The 19,625-nt window shown below is 48.8% G+C and overlaps 1 protein-coding gene across 2 annotated transcripts in view; it reads left to right on the top strand.

Moving 5' to 3' along the window:
* The window catches only part of ASTN2 (astrotactin 2), a 628,164-nt gene that overhangs the window by 572,546 nt on the left and 35,993 nt on the right, over positions 1-19,625 (top strand). The gene's annotated exons all lie outside the window — the stretch shown is intronic.

Raw genomic sequence — 19,625 nt, 5'->3', positions numbered from 1 at the left:
AGCGTTGGGCTGGGAGTCAGGAGAACTGGGTACTGGGTCCAGCTCTGTCAAAGACTCCCTGTATGACTTGCCAAGGCACCTCTATGACTCAGTTTCCCCATTTGCAAAATAGGGGCATGATCCTTGCCTGCCTCCCAGAGAGCTGTGTGGCTTAATTCACCAGTGTTTGTAAAGGGCTTGGGGACTCTCAGGTCACAGGTGCAAAGCTTTACCATTTGTCCAAAGGCATGTAGACAAAGTGTTGTCCACTCCTTGGGCCAAAGGCTCCTCTGCTGCACAGCACTGAACCCCATAGCAATGGAGGTGGGGAGAGGTGGTCCTCAATTAGTGAGCAGCCACCAGCATCCCTGCTAGCTACTCTCAAATAGAACATGTGTGCATTAGGGAGTGTGTGGCTGGGTGGATTTGGGAAGCTGCTGCTCTGTGCAGTCTGCCTTCGGGGAAGTGGGCCAAACCTCCGTGACAGCTTGATGTATACAATGATGCAGCAGCCTTCTGTACTAAAAGCCTGAGCCACCTCCCGTTGCAGTCACTGGGAGTCTTTCCACTGACAACATGGGCTTTGGGTCCAGCTCTCTATCTCCTCTCTTCATGCCTTTTAAAGGCAAGTTGGAACTGGGAGAGCTAGCAGATGTTCTGGGAGTATAGGTGGGATTTGGGAGGCACACAGAGAGCTCCATGCATCTGACTAAGGATCTGTGGGGTTTGGCAGCCATTTCCCTGGGGATCCCAGAATGCTACGTGCACACCAGCACGTACACACAGATGTTAGCATCTATGCACACACACTGGTCCATACACACGTATATAGGGGCTGATGTGTATATACATCTAAACATACACATTCACACATGGGTACATGCACACGTCAGTATGCGCACACACCTGTCTGTAAACATACATGTTCACGTGCAGTGTGTGCGTGCATGCACATGCACACCCCCGTCCCCCCCCCACACACACACGTAGTGTAATCCTAAGGACTGTTCTCTGCAAACACCCATACAGTTGTGACACAAAACGCAGAAAGTCAGGGCAGTGACCTGCGAGGCTAATGCTCCATTCTGAACCCACGCAGACATAATTAAAACAAAACCCTGGGTACAAGGTTGGGTTTTAAATTGTTTCTTCTCCTTGTTTCACTTTTTTTTATTTTTGTGGAAAAATCTCTTTCTTGGAAGACTCTAAAATGGGCAAAATCCAGTTTGCAGCAATTCGGTCGAGAGCTGAGATTTCTTTCAGGCTGTCCGGTGAATGCACGTGCACTGTGCTGCATCAGTGCTTTTAAAAGGCAAACCCTTTTGCCCTCTGGACAGCTGGAGGGCATCATCTAAAGAGAGCGACAGGCCTGTGCGATCACGCAAGGCTGATCAAATCCGTAAATGTGGATCTGACATGCTGTCCATTTGGCTTTTCGTTTTGAATCACCTAAAGCAATTAAGCAACACTATTGACCAATCGCTCAGTGCATTTCTGTCCTTAGATCAAAGCCAAGATTCAGTTTTTTAAGAAAAACAAAGTTTTTGAACAAACAAGCTAATTGATTTTTCTGTTTTTGAGGTTTCTGTAATTGAAACTGTAATTGAAAATAAACTAACAAAAGCAGAACTAATTTTTACGTCTTTCTTCATTTTCAGTTTGATGAGAACAAGTTGCCTTCCAGCTTGGGCTGTTCTGCCTGTAAAACATTAGGGTTGTAACACCAATCCTACAGCACAAGCAGATATAATACACACGTGCCGGCCTGTAAACACATACACATGCAAGTGCGCACACACACAGATACTTGCATACAAACATGCACACACAGATGCATGCATGTACACACAAATCCATACTGAAAACACATGAACGCCCACTTAAAAATACACAGCGGAATTGCTTGTGGGTGTTTTTGGAGAATACAGTATTTGGGGTATGTCCCTTAAAAAAAAAAGAGAGAGAGAGTTGAACTAAATATCCTGCTGACAAAATGTGCCATGAGCAAGAATTCCTCTCCCCATAGAAAAACAGAACTCAGGCAACCCACTCACTCCTCCAAGCCTGGTCTGGCGGAGCCACCTCCATGTCTGATCAGTGCTTGGCTGCTCCTGCGACAACCAGCAAGGGGCGTAATTAGTGCCAATTGTACTGATGGTTTTGTGATAGTGCTGAGACCCCGTAACTCATTGCACAGTAGCCATTAAATGGGAAGGGCTGTCCATTGCGTCTGACCAATGGCAAAAATCAGACTAGAGGTAAAAGAGTCCATCACCCATAACCCAACCCCAGAACCCAAGCTTCCTTTATTCCCCTCTCCTAAATGGGACTTGTTGGATTATCTCCTTTTGCACACCGCAACCTCCCTACCCCTGCAACCAACCTCCCATGTCTCATCTCCTTACCTAGCTGCTCTCCGAGCACTTAGGACACCAGTTTACTGAGCTGTAAAAGCCGTCCGCATCCAAGTGCTGTACCTGATCAGCTGCTGGAGAGCGGGATTGCTAGCCAGCCTGTTTATTTCAAAGCACTTGGGGAGAAGCCACTAGCTGGGGGCCAAAGAGGGAGATTTTGGAAAAGGAGATGAAACCTCTTCTGGCTCTTCTATAGATCGGCTCTCCGAAAGCAGGAGCAGCACCAGCCGCTTTTCCCTCCACCAGAGATACTATAATTATAGATTAGATTAAATCCCAATGTTTCACTTTATTTACATTCCTGACCTAGCCTATTCATTTCCGGTGTTTGTGCCAAGAATCAGCACAAAATTTACTGGAAACAATATGGAAGTCATCAGGAACCCCTCCAGAGCCTCTTCCTTGGAGCGTGTCCTTCTGCCGAAAAGGAGCCTCCAGCCTCCCGCTGAGTTTGCTTTCCCCCTCGCCTTGCCAGATAGGCTACCTTGGTGTGTTGCTGACCTGACCTGAGGCCTCTCACCATCCCGAGTGTGCAAATGTGTCAGAAGGGTCATGGGGAGAGAGGTCGCTGTGCATCATCACCTCAAGGAGACAGGAACTTGGAAGCCAGAGGAAATGGCTCGTTGTGTTTCGAGCTCTTGATGGGGAGCTGCGGAAGAAAGGTCAGTTCCCTTGGATGGAAGTGAATTATAGCCATGTGACTACAATCAGACCTCAGAACAGCAATAAACTCTACTACGTGGGGCTGCAGCCACAGCCAGCAAATCCTACTAGCCAGCTTAATCCACTAGCTGGCACAGCAGCTGTCTCCAGTGCAGCTAGGCTTAGCCTGTGCAAAGTGTATATGCCTTTTTGACTGCATGTCTGGCTATTTATATGCATACAAGAGCCTGCTAATGCTGGCAAATGCCTGTTGCTCTTTAGTTGGTAGGGATTGTTATTGTTCGTACATCAGAAAGACATGTGAGTGAGCTCAGTAGCCAGCAGCAGCAGATCCTCAAAGGCCATGTCTACCCTCCGAGCGAGGGGTTTGATTCGTACTGGGTACGAGCTGGTGTAGGTATAGAGCGCCGTGTCGCCAGGATAGTGCCGGCAGTGGCAAGCTGTGCCAAGTCCATACTCATGTGGTTCAGGCAAGTTTGTGCTCAGCATGGCTAAGCTGGGCCACCACTGCCCATGCTACTACTTATACTTGCGCTAGTTCTTGCCAAGTACATCTACACAAGCCGGGACTCACCCCCAGCTCGTAGTGTAGACATAGCTGAAGACGTAGCGGAACAGGTTGAAACTCAGCCCTGGCTAAGCTTCTGCATCTGGACAGTCACCAGGCTGCAAAACTGGATCCTTCCATTGGATCCCATGTGCTTTTAAGCCTATTGGGTCTGAGCAGCATCCAGCTACTGTCCCTATATCAGGCCTTTTAAACATACTCCCTGTTTGGCACCCTTCACTGGCCAGTAGGACCCTCTGGTCCACTGCCCTGTGCCCCAAGATCAGTGCTGCCTTCCCAGGTCTCCCTGGTAGCTTATGCATGCCATCTTCAGAGCGCCACGTTACTCATAGGCTATATAGGCAGCTGGAGCTAGGGGTGTGATTCCTGGCTCGTGCACTAGCTCTCAGCAAGGGAGCTCACTATGAATAGTAGTGTAGCTGTGGTAGCCTGGGCAGCAATGGCACAGGCTAGCTGCCCTGAATACAGACCATCCTGAGCCCCGTGGGTACATACTCAGGGCAGCTAGCCCATGCTGCTGCCCCTGCTACCATGGCTACAGAACTAATTTTGGAGGGCTAGCTTGATGCGCACTAGCAGGAGTATGTCTGTTCGAACTGGGAAACACACCTCTAGCTCCAAGTGCAGTCGTAACTGCAGACAAAGCACAAGAGATAGACAGATCTATGGAGAAAAAATAAACACCTGCACACAAAACCCTGCCTCAGGTTCTTCACCCTTACTGAGAGCCGATAGGGTCTTAGGTGTCTTCTAGGGAGGTCATGATTCTTCTGCCCTCTCTCATCTCCCAACCACTCTTGTCTTTTGGCTTTGCTCTGCCCTCCCTTGCTAGAGAGAGTCTCTTTAAACAGCAGTTTCTAACACCTTTGTCTCTTCCTGCCCTTACCCGTTTTCCTCCTCCATTCTCCAATCTCACTGGGTTTGTTACAGCAGACCAGAGACATTCGCAAGTCCATAGTCTTTGGCCAGTTGTTGCCCCTTGGACTTGGGTAAAACAGAAACGGCTCAGTTGTGCCTCCATTGAACAAGGACACCTTCAGCAGCTCTAGACACCTGTGCTGTTTGTTAAGTATCCCTGATGGAGCTATCTACAACCATTGTCTGCCTTCCTGCCAATAACACTCCCACCCACCACTCCCCAGCATGAAGTTAACTCTTTGCATCCATGTAGCAGACATCATAATAGTAATAGAGGTCTAAAAATATTCATAAAGGAATAATAAACATAGCCCCCATTTTCTTCATGGTACCATACTTCTGTCTTGCATGCATTACCATGCTTGCTTACTTATTAGGGCATCAAGGACTGATAGCATGAGCAGCAAAAGGGAGACAGATGTCATGGAGAACTAAGCAGAGACTGAGTGTTGGTGTGTGTGCATGTGATTCCCACCCCCACCCATTGAACATTAAAAATGCCCATTAGTTCTACTTTCACTCTACCATAGATGCAAATATAGGATTCTTGGCAATGTCATCTCAGAGCAGGGCAGTTCCAATAGATTGTACAGCCTGGCTAGCTAATACCTGAGTTTTATTTTTATTTTATTACGTTACCATAGGACCTAGGAGCCACAATCATGGATCCAGAGTCTCCTTTTGCTAGAGGCTGTGCAAACAGCCCCTGCCCCAGAATGCTTACAGTCTAAATACATGAAGGTCAGTAGGAGCTGCGCATATAGACAATTCCTGTTACCTATTTTTAATATTTGTATTACAGTGACACCAGGGCCCCATTGTGCTAGGTGCTGTACAAACACATAGTAAGAGACAGACCCTGCCACAAAGAACTTGCAGTTTAAATAGACAACTCAAGAAGGAAGTATTGTCATCCCCATTTTACGGATGGGGAACTGAGGCACTGAACGATGAGGGGACTTGCCCAAGTTCATCAGGGAGTCTCTGGCAGAGCCAGGAATTGAGCCCAGGATTCATATGTCCCAGACCTGGGCTTGAACTGCAAGAACCTCCTTCTTTCAAGATATTAGAGTTGCAGCAAAATCAGGCTCTCCAAATGTAGGCCTAGGTGACATGAGTTTGTAGGGGTTAAGTCCAGCTCCCAGTTGACAGGTGTCCACATTGCCTACCACAACATTACTGCAGCAGGCATTAATGGACCCCTGTGAAAGGTGATCATTACAGATGGGCCCAGGACTGAATGGACCATGAGGCCTGGCCTCCTTTCACTAGTACAGGTGATACCCCCAGGCTAGGTAGAAGGTTGGGCTGCTACTGCCCAGACTGTCCGTATCATGGTGGTACCCATAGGCAGCTTCCAAGCCTGGCTTCTTCCACCAGCATTAAAATCATGCACACACTTTTGGGAAAGGATTCACAAATGGAAATGGTGTGAAAGAAAGCAAGGTGCTTCTCTCCCTACCCAAACAACCAACAGGACGGACCACTTCCGTCTCCTCTCCCCGCTCATCACCCTGCCACTTGTGGACGGAACTGTCCTGTCCAGACAGCAACAGCTGGGTTTTGTGACAAGTGGCCTCCTTCTGTCCCTCCCTATGCAGCCTTCCCTTGCCCATGAGAGATGGGCTCAAAGCAAAACCCCTTTTCCAAAATTACCTGGTCTTGAATGAAGTTCATATTTCACTCTCAACTTCACAGCAGCTCTATGGTGTGCCAAGGCCAGCATGCTACAGGAGAGGCAGCGTAGTGTAGTGGCTAGAGTGCTGGCTCAGGAAACATGGGTTCTGACCCCAGGTCTGTTGTGTGACCTTAAGACAAGCGCTTCCTATGTCTGTCTTTTCCTTTTAGCCTGTAAGCTGCTCAGGACAGAGATTGTCTCTGACTGTCCTCGACTTGGACATGTGGGCAGGTTCTCATGTGGTGTAAACTGGGGTAATTTCAGTGCTTTCAATGGGGTCCTGATGATTTACACTAGCTGAAAAGCTGGTCTTTTCTCTCCTCTTTTGTTGGGAAAGGCACAATTTCCCTCCCTCCCGCCCCCATTTCTGACTACACCCCACACTGTAAACAGAAATAGAGCAAGCATTATAGATTCCCCCCACGCCCAGCCTCTTCCCAACCTTTCCTCAGGATGTCAGGAATGAAATAACATTCTTTGCATTTTTGTTATAAAGCTCCTGGCATCTGATCTGTAGACCCCCAGCCGTCTCTGAGCTTATTTGCATGGGTCCATTGGGGTCGGCTGGAGGAGGAAGGCAAGATAGGAAAGTTGAAGGGGGAGCGAGGAGGAGGTGGAATTCTTAGATCATTGTGTAAGGTATTGCAGACAGGAACGTAAAAATTGATGATTCTGCCAGGAAATGTTAACAGGAAAGGGGGGGGAAAGGACCCTATCAGCCTGGTCTGTTGATAGGCTGGTGGGGAATTGGCCCTTACTGGTCCCACCAGTTTCCCATTGCAGATTTACTAACCCTTTTCATCTGTGTGCTTGAAAGTTATTTTCACTTCTGAGTGTGTAGTAACTTAATACTAGTAAACAGGTTTTTTTCTCTAACCTTATCTCTCTGATTGTAATGGAAGAGACAGTGCAAGAGACCCAGGGAGCTACAGAAATAAACACAAACAGAGATGTTATTGGCTTTGGTCCGTTTCTAAGCCAGCAAGTGCTTCTTTGTGCTCCCAAGTCCTCCGCCGTTGCTTTTATACTGATTCTCTGAACTCTACAGCCGCTTTCACCTGGCGATTGTAATGTCCAGGACAAATACTAATTTAACTCTCAGGCCAGCCCTGAGGTTTGATTTCCCCTGGCCATTGCTGGATACATGTAACTCTCACTAATCTGAGTAGAAGAACACTGCAGGGGAGAGCTGGCTCCCTAGAAGGAGGGGAAGTGTTATTTTTATTAGCCATGTTTCAGAGTAGCAGCCGTGCTAGTCTGTATCCGCAAAAAGAAAAGGAGTACTTGTGGCACTTTAGAGACTAAATTTGTTAGTCTCTAAGGTGCCACAAGTACGCCTTTTCTTTTATTAGCCATGTCACAGTTGGGAAAACTGAGGCAGAGAGAAAGGCAGTGACTTCCCGAGGTGGCCCAGCAATTTGAGAGCAAGACTCAGAATTGAACCCAGGAGTCCTGTCTTACAGTGCTCTGGTGTAGCAACATGACTACACTCCTCCTTTTCTAGCAATCATTTTTCCTCATTGCCATCCAACTGCAGTAAAGCACTTGCATGATGCGCTTTGCTGGATAGGGTGTCAGACAGCACCCCCTGCAAGAGAGAGAGAGGCCGAGAGCTGCATGCTATATAGAATCCCAGCAACATTTTGCCAACACCTTTCTTTAGCTCACGAAAGCTTATGCTCAAATAAATTTGTTAGTCTCTAAGGTGCCACAAGTACTCCTTTTCTTTTTGCGAATACAGACTAACACGGCTGCTACTCTGAAACCCGTCTTTAGCGCAGTGTTTCCCAAACTGTGTTCCGCACGATGTGACTAGGTGTTCCGTGAAAGAATCGTAATTTTTAAAAAGGGTCTTTATTTTTTTTTTATTTTAAATTTGGCATATGTGAAGCGTAGGTTACAACTCTTTTTGAATGACTATAATTTAACATAAAACTCTTTTTCCAGTTATTGATAGATTTTGTATTGAATATCGTGGCGTAAACAGAACGTGGCATGCAAGCATGTTGGCATCTACCCCTTTCTGGCACGTTTCAGTTATACGTGTCCCGTAAATATATACCAGGCTAAAAAGTGTCCCATGGCCAAAAAAGTTTGGGAAATGCTGCTTTAGCGGATAGTCTCCCCAGCCTCTTCTTTCCCATTTCCTGAGTAGGGATAACATCTGGGTACCCAAGGGGCTTATGTGGGGGAGATCCAGGTTGTTATGATGCCCTAAACTCTCCAGCCTGGAACACTCTCTTGCTGTTAGCCTTTTTTCTTTCCTCCTGACAAAGACAATCCCTTGGTGAAGGGAAAGGTAAGAGGGGCCCCACTCCAGTTGTTTCAGCAGCGCCTCTGGTGCCCCACCTATTCCTATCGGGAAAGGAACGTATTGTAAGGCCAATTCCTTCCAGCTGGAATTATAGATGCTGTAAACTCTTCCTGGGGCCACTTTGGGTGTTTGACCTAAATGGTGCTCGGTAAAGGTTGGCAAGGGATAAATCAATCATTTAATACAGAGACATAGTACTGCCTCGTGGTTGGAACGGAGGGGCCTGGAAGTCGCCATCTGAGTCTTGGATTCTATTCCCAGCCCTGCTGTTGATTCACTGCATCCCCTGACCTCCTTATTTCCCGATCTGTAAAATGGGTGGTGATCCAGCTGCTGTGTGGAGTCATTCATTGTTGGTAAAATGCTTGGACTGTTTAGGATGGAAGTTTCTAGAAAAAGTTCAGCCTGTTGTTTACAGCTAACTACTGTTCTCCAGGGAATGCTAGGCCGGTCCTCACCCCTGAACCTTCCAACAGTTCATCAGGATGTGTAAAAAGTGACTCCAGTTTTTAATAGGATTGTTCCACCCATGGGGAACTTCAAACCCAGGGCTCTTAGTCTCTGCAGCAACAGCCTCTGTACATAAATGTGCTGCTGATGAGGATGGATCTGGATGAATTAAGATTTCCAAATGCTCAGTAATTACAATTAGGGCTAGAGGTGCAGAAAGCACAGCTCCAGTCTGGGCCTCTAAAATTCCACCCTGATCCAAAGCCTATTGAAATAAATGAAAAGCCTCCCATCGACTGAAATAGGCTTTGGACTGGCCCCTAAAGTGATCCTGGTTCAAGCAGCAAGTTAAGTCACAAATTAATCTCCTGTAGTTGTCAATTGAGTAAGTCCCCTCCACACGCTGTGGTGCATAGCTCAGCCATTACAGTGACGGGTGCCACATGAGAACTTCTGGAGACATGACCGCCTGAGACCTGAAAGCTCATCACAGTAGTAGTGTCTGTCAAACTGGCCTGTACGTCTGTAAAACTTTTTTTTTCTTTCTCCAGCTGACACCTGCAACAACTCCCCCTCATCCTGCTTTCTTGTAACAACCACAAAAAAACCCCAAACAAAGGCACACAAAGTACTTGCCAGCCTTATCTCCAGGAGGGTGCTTCATATTCTTCTTTTAATTTATTTTTTTTAAAAATATTTCTCTCCTAATCTCTCATTTACGCAAAGCATTACGTTGTAGGCACCCTTTCCAAGCCTTGCTGCTGCCTTTTATCAGGGTTTGATTCCACCAACAACCCATCCCAGCTGTGCAAGCCATTCTTACAACTCAAGGTTTCAAGACAAAAAATGTTTCCAAGTCTGCCAATGTGGTTATCTCGGGGGCTGCAGGGGAGAGGTGGATGGATGCAGGAATCCTCCACAGAGGGGTGAGTTGGGAGCGGGTTGCTGGACTCAGCTGCTTTCCAATATACATTAACTGAATGTTCACTCTCTTATTATTTTTCCATATAGTTTGCCTGGTTTTCTTTTTCTAATCCTTGGCTGGGAAGTTTGAGAGGGGAACTGAGAGCCCATGTTTAATCACTCCTGGACTTTTCTGAGCTATTCCATCACTGGATCCTTTGCTTGACTTTCTTGGTCTGATCCAAAGCCCCCTGGAGTCTATGCAAGTCTTTCCACCGACTTCCATGAGGTTTGGGTCAAGGCTTTGGAGGAAGTATGTTCAGGTGGATTGGGTTTGAAACTCTCCTGTTCTAGACTCAACTGTGTCACAGATTCTCTGGGACTGCTGAGGAAAATCATTGAAGGGCAAAATGATCAAAAGTGTTCACTAATTTGCAGTGCCCAACTTTAGGCACCTGTAGTAGGGCTGATTTTCACAGGCTCAGAGCTCCCACAGTTCCTGTTGTAGGTACTCAACATCCTAATGTGGAGCTTAAATGGGCAAAAGTAGCCAATCATTTCTGGGTGCCTAACTTGAGATCTCCCTAGGATTTGATTTTCAGAGGTGCCAACCACTCGCAGCTCCCATTGCCCTCCACTGAAGTTGTGCATACTCAAGGCCTCTGAAAAAAATCAAGCCCAAGGTGCCCAAATTTGGCCAACCAAAACCAGACGCACCCCACATGAGTGAACACTTTGGAAAATATTGCCTTAAACCTCTCAGTGCCTCAGTTTTCCCATCTGTAAAATGGAGATCACAAAACTTTCCTGCCTAACATTAAAGTGTTGTGAGGGTTAATTAGTGAATGACTGGAAGGCAACGTGAGGATGTAAGATTTACTGGTGCATCTGTCCTTTCCTTGGACAAGATGCGAATGCCATCTCGGTATGCATTACCCTCTCAGCTTCCTCAACATAGCTCCATCAGTGATCACCCCGAACTATCCCCTGAGTACCCTCAGCAATGATCGCCGTTGATAAGTTTCCAAAAGTTTGGTTCTTTAGCAAGAAATCTCACAAGAACAGGCTCTTGTCTAAGATTTGTGGTGCTTCCTGCTTTAGTATTTCAGTCCTTTCACAGCGGGGAAGCACAGGAACATGTGCACCAAATGAAAAATAAAGGGAGGTAACATTATCAGAACATTTTCTGAACTTCATTAAAGACTCAGCACAGTCTCAGAAACTCAGTCTCAGCACAAAACTCAGACTTTTGTTTAGTTCTGATTGTATCCAAGCCATTCCACCATCCATCATTGCTATGCGCCGGGATTGCCCTTGCAAGGCAGTTCGAACAGAGGATCCTTTGCATGATCATCCAAGGTCAACATTTGATCTTGGGGCCCAGTTTTTCAAAGAGCTCAGCACCCAACTCAGCATGTCCAGTGCATGTTGAATGACGAGCTCTCTGCAAAAGCTGCTCCAAAGTGCCACAGAGGGAGCTGAGCTCTTTGCAAAATCTGGCCACTTCTTTGGTGCTTAAATGGATGCAGAATATTTGAAAATCTGGTTTAGAGAGCACAGTACATGGTCTTAAAGCTGGGAGTGTGTAGGTGGCAGTTATCATCCATGGTGTCTGAGACAAGATCCTGAATTCCTCACACTCTAGTGGGGTTTACTGGAATCTGATGGTCCTTTAATCCATTTGTTTGAAAAAGGTTTGTCCAGCACTGGATGTGTTGGCTTCTCCCTTCTGCTTGGAAGACATATCCTCACCCCTGCTGGAGCAAGATCAAATCCCTGCCATGGGAGTGTAATGTGGACTGAGTGTATTGCACCCCATTAGGCATGTGTGATGAGCTCCACCCATGTATATGTTGATGGACATCCCACCTAGCCCAATGGGTGCTGTCTTCAGTGGATAACTGAGGGGCCAGTTTTCAGTTCTCTCTAGCCATGCGTTTACACTGTGCTCCTAACTATAGTCTCTGAGCTTGCCAGACGCCTGAGATCTGATGCCACATTACACAGCCAAGGTCAGGAACACTTGCCTCAGTTGTTCTCTTTGAGGAAGGAGACGAGGTACCTTTAGGTTTTTCCCCCCTCTGCTTCTGATCTCCCCCCACACACTCCTCTCCATCCTTCAGGAGCAAGATGAATTGATTACATAGCAATATGGTTTCTGTTACGAAAAGGGGGAAAGAAAATATCCTGGCATTTGCCAGAAACCCAAAGAGCCAAAACGTATGTCATAATTAAAATGCTTCTTAAAAAAGGAGAGGGGCAGGGGTGGTTCTTGCTCAGAGTGGGAGCTGAGCACACTTGGAAGGATCCGGGGGTGAGCCAGTCTATTAGCTTCCCTCTCCGGAGCGAGGTGGCGGAACAGCTGTGGATACCTGAACCTCCAAACTGGGACGAGCAAGAGTGGGGGCGAAGGAAGCCCAAATTCAAGGAGTTCATTCCTGAATCAATGATAACCCAGCAAAGAGTCCTGTGGTACCTTATAGACTAACAGACGTATTGGAGCATAAGCTTTCGTGAGTGAATACCCACTTCATCAGATGCATGATAACCGCGTCCCCACCTTCCTCAGGCACTGGAACTGCAGCTGGCCAATCCTCAGTCCCTCTCCCCTCTGCATACCTGAGAGCATGGACAGGTGCCCCCTGGCCTGACACCCCCCTTCTGCTCAAGAGTAGGAAGTGACAAGTTCGGTCTCACAATCCCAGAGAGTTGGACTCAGGCTCAGGGTTCTCCCCGCTCCCTTCCCAAACTCATTCCCTGAACCAGTGCCCATTTCTCTGTGTTCAGCTTTCCTGGCCCCGGCTTTACTGCACGGTGAGTGAAGATCCAAACCATATCCCTTGTTATCTGTGGATCCCCATCTGCCCCTCCCCACTCCAGCCCATGCCATGCATCGCAACACGGGATGTGCCCTCCAGAACCCACTGATGCTCCTTCTAACTCTGCTGGGAACAGCTGCTCCCTTTGTCCTCCCAGCCTGGGCTGGAGGAACTCCCCCGCTTCCTCCGGAGCTGAAGATACCTACAACCCAAGTATGTACCAGGGAGACTAGGAGCAGCCCAGCAGGAAGGGGATCACCGCTGGCCACTGGGCAGCTCCCAGTGATCCTGACTGGCTGAGCTTAGGGCCCTCAGGCATTGGGATTCTCCCCAGCTCCCCAAGGCAGGAGGCAGCACACCTGGCTCGACTTCAGGGGGTTGGGAGCTCTGCTCTGTCGACCACAGGATGTTCAACCTGTCTGAACCCTCTCTCCCCAGCAGCCAGTTGAGGTCTCGCAGCAAGGCTGCACTTACACTGTGGGACCACACAAACGAATTCTGCATCTAAATGACCCTGCAGGGGGAGCTCTGGGTTGGGGAATGTAATGCTCTGTCTCTGGTCCCTGCTGCTAAGCATCTGTTCTTGCAAAGAGTGTGGCATGGAGGATGTGTGGGTTAATGGATAGAGCATTAGCCTGAAATTCAAGAGGGCTGGGTGCTACTCCCAGTTCTGCCACGGAATGACCTGGTGCAAGTCACTTCACCTTTCTGTGCCTCAGTTTCCCCCTTTGTAGAGAACTGCAGAGATAGGTGTTGTTATTATGGGATCTTTCATAAACAAAAGCTCTCACTGCCTCAGCTGAAAATCAGCCCCTCCACTAGCATGATCCTGGAGAATAGGTTTAGTACTGACTCACAGGGAGAAATGCAACCTACAGTATGTACCACCTTGGGTTTCCCTTGGGCAGTGCAGTGTTTCTTGCCAGCACTAGATGTCTGGAACACTCTGACAATCACAGAGCCAGGGATGACCCAGGTTGCTGGCTCCTCGTAGATGAGAGCTGGTGTTACTCTCTTCTCCCCTCTGATCATGTCACTGTCATGGTTTTGAAATCGGTTCAGTTCTCTGTTTTGCGGCGCCGCCACAAAGAGATGTGTACACAGCCAGGCCGTGCGCATTCTTGTTGGGATTGCATCTCCTGTGGGTTTCTCTTTTCAATCTGTCTGGGCTGCAGGACTGCAAAATAAAATCCTCCAAATATTTCCTTTGTATAACTAGGAGGCATATTGAGGAGGGAGGATGGGGGGGAGAGGAATTCCTCAAACAAGAGACATGATCATCAATGGGTTGTTGTTTCTGTTGTGTAAATGAGGGCGTTTGAATACTCTGGAGGCAGAGCCGGTCTGAGCTCTTCTGCTCTCCCCATAACCCCTACCCTACCATGCAAAGAGAGACATCCACGCCAAGGGTCACTGCTGGTGATGGGTCAAACTCAGTAGGGCTGGAGACCCCGCTCGGAAGAGCACCCACAATCGAGATGCTTAACTGGGGGCGCACTTGCTTCTATGCTTTGCAGCGCAGTCTCCAGGGTGAAGAATACAGGGTCAAGCCTATTTTGTTGCTACTGTGAAGTTCCCTGAAGATGGTTAGATGCAGGGTGGAGAGTGATTGGCAGTCCCTGGTGCCGGGATCTCAGGTCAGAAAAACTTGCCAGCACTGCGAATAAAGGGGTGTCCTGGTGAGTAGCCTTCGCTGAGAGAGGGCAAGGATAGAATGGGCTCTGAAGCCTGAGTTTGCCTCTCTCCCCTCCCCGCCCCACATCTCTGTCGAAGCCTGCTGGCGGGGTGACTAGGGGTTTGTGTGGCTAAGGTAGGACAGAGTCAATTTGGACATAGGCTTCTAAGCCACAAATTTTGCCAATGGTGCTTAACTACACTGCCTTCCTCCCCTGAGTATCCCTCCCTCCATGGCTGGAGAGGAAAGGAACACTATCTAGGAACCTGGGACCACAGTGGAAAATCCAGTCATTTCTCCCAGGGCAAGGTAGCCACTGCCTATAGCCCGTGGCTGATCTCAGCTGCCGTGGTGTAAATCTGGAGTAACCCCACCAGAGTCAAATCGGTGAAGATACCCCAGATGCTTCTGGTCTTTATTCTATCACCATCCTCTTCCCAGGCCACACTGCCGCACCCGCTCTGAAAGGTTTGCAGCACAAGGGGGGCCACATGGAACCAGGAAAACAAAAGTGACAATGCAGAGTGAATCCCTTGCTGTAGTGTCAGCCACCCATACCCTGTAGCAATGGCAGACGAAGGGCGGGCTAGAGGCAGGTTCTGGAGTGCTGCAGCTGGGTTTGTCTTTGTAAAGGTAGCATTAGCTGGTAGCATTCCTGGGATGAGAGGAGGGATTTTTTGTCTCAGGGTCCTCTCCAGTGGGTGGTATGGCTGGTGAATACATGCACCCTGCAGTCATCGGGGTGAGTTTTCCCAACCCTCTCTCTCTCGCCCTCACCCTGAGATTCTGGCTCCTCGTCTCCAGCCTGCTAGCTTTCCCCTCCTCACACACTTGCAGGGGGTAGCAGCAATTTGGAAGCATAGTCCAGTCCCAGAAGGGGGGCCGGTGTGGGGCTTGTGTGTTGCTCTTGCACATCTTTGTTCTCTGTAGTCATTCACAAACCAGAGAACACAGAGTCCGGGTAATCTAATAAAGTCCAACCTTCACTACACCCCTGCTCTCTGTAATGTGTTTATCCGAGCCACAGCCTGACTCAGAGGCACATAATCACTATCAATGTGACCCCAGCCATCCTCTCTCGTCCTTACTGCTTTCAGCTGGGGTTTGTTTTGGGGTTTATTTATTTTTCCAAGAGCATGCAGTTCCCGTGGGGCCCTGCTCCTGTGCTGGCATGGGCACCTGCAGCCCTGTGAGAGAGGGCAGGTGGCTGTGCATGTGTTTGAGGGGGTGTGTGCAAGTGTTAGAGCAGGTATGTGGTGTCTGTGTAGATAGGGGTTAGCTCATAGATGTATGTGTTGTGTGAGTGTGGCTAGGGATAGGTGACTGGACAATGGAGTTTGTGTATGTGGGAGGAGGCTGTATGTAACTGTGAGTGCTGGTGTGTTTCTGGGAGTGTGCATGCTTTGTGTGAGTGTGTATGCAGGGTTGCACATAGGTATGTTAATCTATGGCTATGCCTACATGGGTATATACACTGAATATGGGTGTGTGTATATGTTGGGGTGTATAAATAGGGACTGGATGTATGGCTGGTTGTGTGCATTTGTGCATGGTTATATGGGTGGATAGAGGAGTACATTTATGTGTAATCGGTTGGCCCTTTGTGCAGAGGTATGCGTGTCTGAAAGCCCGTTTGTGTATGGATGGGGAAGTGTTGGAGCACTCGGAATTAGTGTGTGGGCATGGGAACATACCAGTGTCAAAGGTATGTCTACACTACTCCATGGATGCGGCTAGCCCGGGTCAGCTGACTTGGGCTCGTAGGGCTCAGGCCCCAGAGCTATAAAACTGCAGCACAGACGTTTGGGCTTGAGCTGGAACCTGGGATCTGAGACCCCACAAGGGGTGAGGGTCTCAGCGCCTGGGTTCCAGCCTGCACCCAAGTGTCTACACTGCCGTTTTTAGGGCCTTCAGCCCAAGCCCTGCTGTACATGTCTGTGCTGGCATGGGTGTGCAAGGTGTGGGTGTGTGTGTATGTGAGAGGGGCTGGTGTGTTCTCAGCGCTGACACCGCAGCTGTCTTTCATTTGTCGATCTGGTCAGCTTCCCCAGCACATTTGGTTGCTATTATTTTGTTGTGTTTGGTCCTCATACCACAGCCCTGCGCTCTGACTGAGAGGCCTGAGGTTTATTATTATTATTGTTGTTTTTAAACAGCCCGTGCAGGGCGTAGGGAAAAGCAGAGGAGCTAAGAGGAGAGACGGTTCCTCGGCTAACATGAGTGCCTCTTTGGGCTGGGATCTAAAGCCAAGATTTAAAACCCAGTGCCACGGGCAGGGCTGGGGTATCCCTGTTCAGCATTTGCCCTTATGTCAGTTGGTTTAGGATTGTCCTGTGTCTTGTCAGGAACCGTTTCCCTTTGTGCCAGGCACCCCGCCTGCACCCTGCAGCAGCCGCTGACAGCAACGATGTAGTTTGGTCCTCATCCAGAAGGAGTCGCTGTGGGGAATGGTGTGGCAACATGGGCTGGGATGGGGTTCTCCGAGCTCTTGGCTCTCATCCCTTTTCAAGGGCGCTGCCGTAATGCCCGTGTGTTATATACTAGCAATCACATGTACTAGGCCAAGGGTAACACTGCAGAGGACTACGTCACCTGAATGCTATTGAAAGCCAACAAAGAGTAGTACATTTGATTCCCCTGGCTCATGCCCCATGGCATCCCATATTTACTGCACTTCATGCCATCCCCAGGGGAGTAGCTGGCGGCGGATGTTTCTCTTTCTCTTGCACGTTGGCTCAGAGCCTGCTAAATGTGCTACTCCTGCAGAACACCCCTTTGCAGCGGACCATCATGCGTGCCCCCGAATCCCTGCCCCCCAGCTTTGTGCAGCCCTCCAGACAACCCCCGTCGACCTTGACCAGCCAATCCCACTAGTCCATTGCAGGCATCCTCACCCTACCCCTGGTTTATTCCTGCTGCAGCGCCACCAGATGAGATGTTTTCAAAGTGGAAACGTGAGTTGGCGTGTTAACTCCACAGGGGCCTTTCTGTGCAATGTGCTGGGATTAAATATTTATGTTGGCAAAAAGCATGCAGTAGACAGCTCCAGATTGGAGATAATGAAATTGAGGTGTGTGCGGGGGCGAGCAGGGCAAGGAGGGGTTTGCAGGACCAGTGGGGAAGGGGAAAGGAGTTTGGGTTACAGTGGAGTGTTGTATTACTTATCTCACACCTGTCCACGGGGCTTTGCCCCAGCTCCAGGCCTGTAAACGCAGAGCATGGTGAGTGGGTGGGGTAAGGAGAACTTGGAGATGAGGCAAGCGACACCTGAGTTTCTTTCACCTTAAATCAGGAGTAACTCCAGGCAAGTTATTCTGGTGTAAAGGCAGTTTAAGGCAGAAAAGCCATGAGCAATCCAAGGACAGGACTGCGGGGGTGGAGAGAGGGATTGGGACCCCTAGCTGTCATCTGCAGCTCTTACACAATCCTAAATCATTAATGGGTTCTGATACAGGATCCCTGGCTTTTCTGACCTCTAGCGTCAAGGTTATTTACTGGGGACTCTTATCTGATCAGGCAGCAGTGTGGCTTGATTTGGCTTATATGGAGAGTTTCCCATAGGTTCAAGAGGGTGAGGATGATGATGCTAGAAGTAGATTTGGCACTCTCTCTTTAATTCATTGCAGGGCAGTCAAAGGGGAGGCCTGGCCATAGGAAAGAAAAAGACTCCTTAACATTGTTAAGGACGGGGGGGGAAGATGGGTATGGCAAGGGAAGGAAAGAAGGATAAAGAGAGATGCATGCAGAGGTGAAGGGGTGAGGTTTGTGAGAGAAGTGGGGAGAGATAATGGGGGGGGGGGGATCAGGGAATATTCTTTTGCAGTAGCAGAAAATACAGCAGTCAAGATGCAGAGCACACTATTATTTCTGAATTCTAGTTGACTCCAGAGAAACCCCTCCTGAAACAAATAGTGCAGAACAACAAATAGCTCTCTGACTTCCTAGCTATGCTGTGGAATTGTGTCCACTCACAAAACCACCAGGAAGGTTAGGAATGAGGGGCTGGAAGAGAATGAAATGTCTCTGCCGGCTCCAAAGCTGCTTCTCTGGGGGGAGGTGGGGGGGGTTCTTCCTGACAGACAGAAATTTCTTCATCCTCATTTCTTTCTCTCTCTTGTGTGACATGCCAGACTGCGCTGGGAGTCGGAGCGGGTCCCGAGGAGACGGGAACGCATCGTATAAAGCTTCCCACTGTGCCACCAGTGAAGAGCTGAGCAAGAATTTTTTTTTAAATCCCCAAACAAATCGGGATGTCTCACTTACTAACTGTTGTGTGTTAGTATCCTTAGCACCTCGAGGCCCTTCAAGATTGGGAGCCCTTGTGCTAGGCGGCTGTACAGTCCCTGCCCCAGAGTGCTTGCCGTCTAAACCGACAACACAAAGAGTGGGTGGGAAACCAGAGGTAAAGTGACTTGCCCACAGTCACACTGCAGGTCACTGGAAGAGCCAGGAATAGACTCTTGACTCCAGGTCTGTCCACTAGACCACCCTGCCCTTCAATATATTTAAGTTACAATGGTAGAAGAGAGACATTCCCATTACTTGTACCCACCACCGGCCAGATTCTGCCATCCCTAGGTGTGCTGAGGAATACTCAGTACTTAGGTTGCTCCATGAATACTTCTATATTGTGATTTGGGCTGCTCACCTACACGGGGGAATAAAGGTGGGGTGGGGGGGAAGAGCCCCATGTACAAACACCCCAATGCAGGTTCCCTCGCAGTGTAATGTGCAGAAGGGGGTAGGCCCTGCATCCCCCACAGAACGAGTGGGCACAGAGTGATTGAGGAGGGGCAGGGAATGGAGCATTAGCAAATTGCTACTCCCCTGCCTGGAGCAAGGAGGAAGCAAGGCTAGGAACAGTGCCTCCCAGGGGCATCTTTGAGGGAAGGTGTCTCCTTGGAGTGGTGCAGCATATGCATTGCTTCCGGTTCAAGGCTGTGTCTAAAGCCACAGCCTAGCCCCTAGATTTCACTGGTGGTGACTAGTGAGACACTATGCTTTGTGAAGAAGGGTGGCGACATCTGGTTGAGAGTTGGTAGCCTTGCAGCCCCGTTCGGTGTGGTAGGGCTCTCGGTGATGCTCCTTGGGTACTTGTCATTTCAATAAAGAAAAGATTTAAAAAAAAAAAAAGGAGCAAGGAGAATAAAAACATCTGTTTTACTTCAAATCCGAGAAGATTCCTTTCCTTGCAAGGAATGTGTAATTCACGGCAGGCTGGGAGCTGTACATAACCCTTCCTGA

Source organism: Dermochelys coriacea, chromosome 16 (genome assembly GCF_009764565.3).
Source record: "Dermochelys coriacea isolate rDerCor1 chromosome 16, rDerCor1.pri.v4, whole genome shotgun sequence".
Classification (NCBI taxonomy): Eukaryota; Metazoa; Chordata; order Testudines; family Dermochelyidae; genus Dermochelys; species Dermochelys coriacea.
The sequence above is the reverse complement of the archived record's forward strand: the minus strand, read 5'-3'. Positions and strand labels throughout refer to the sequence as shown.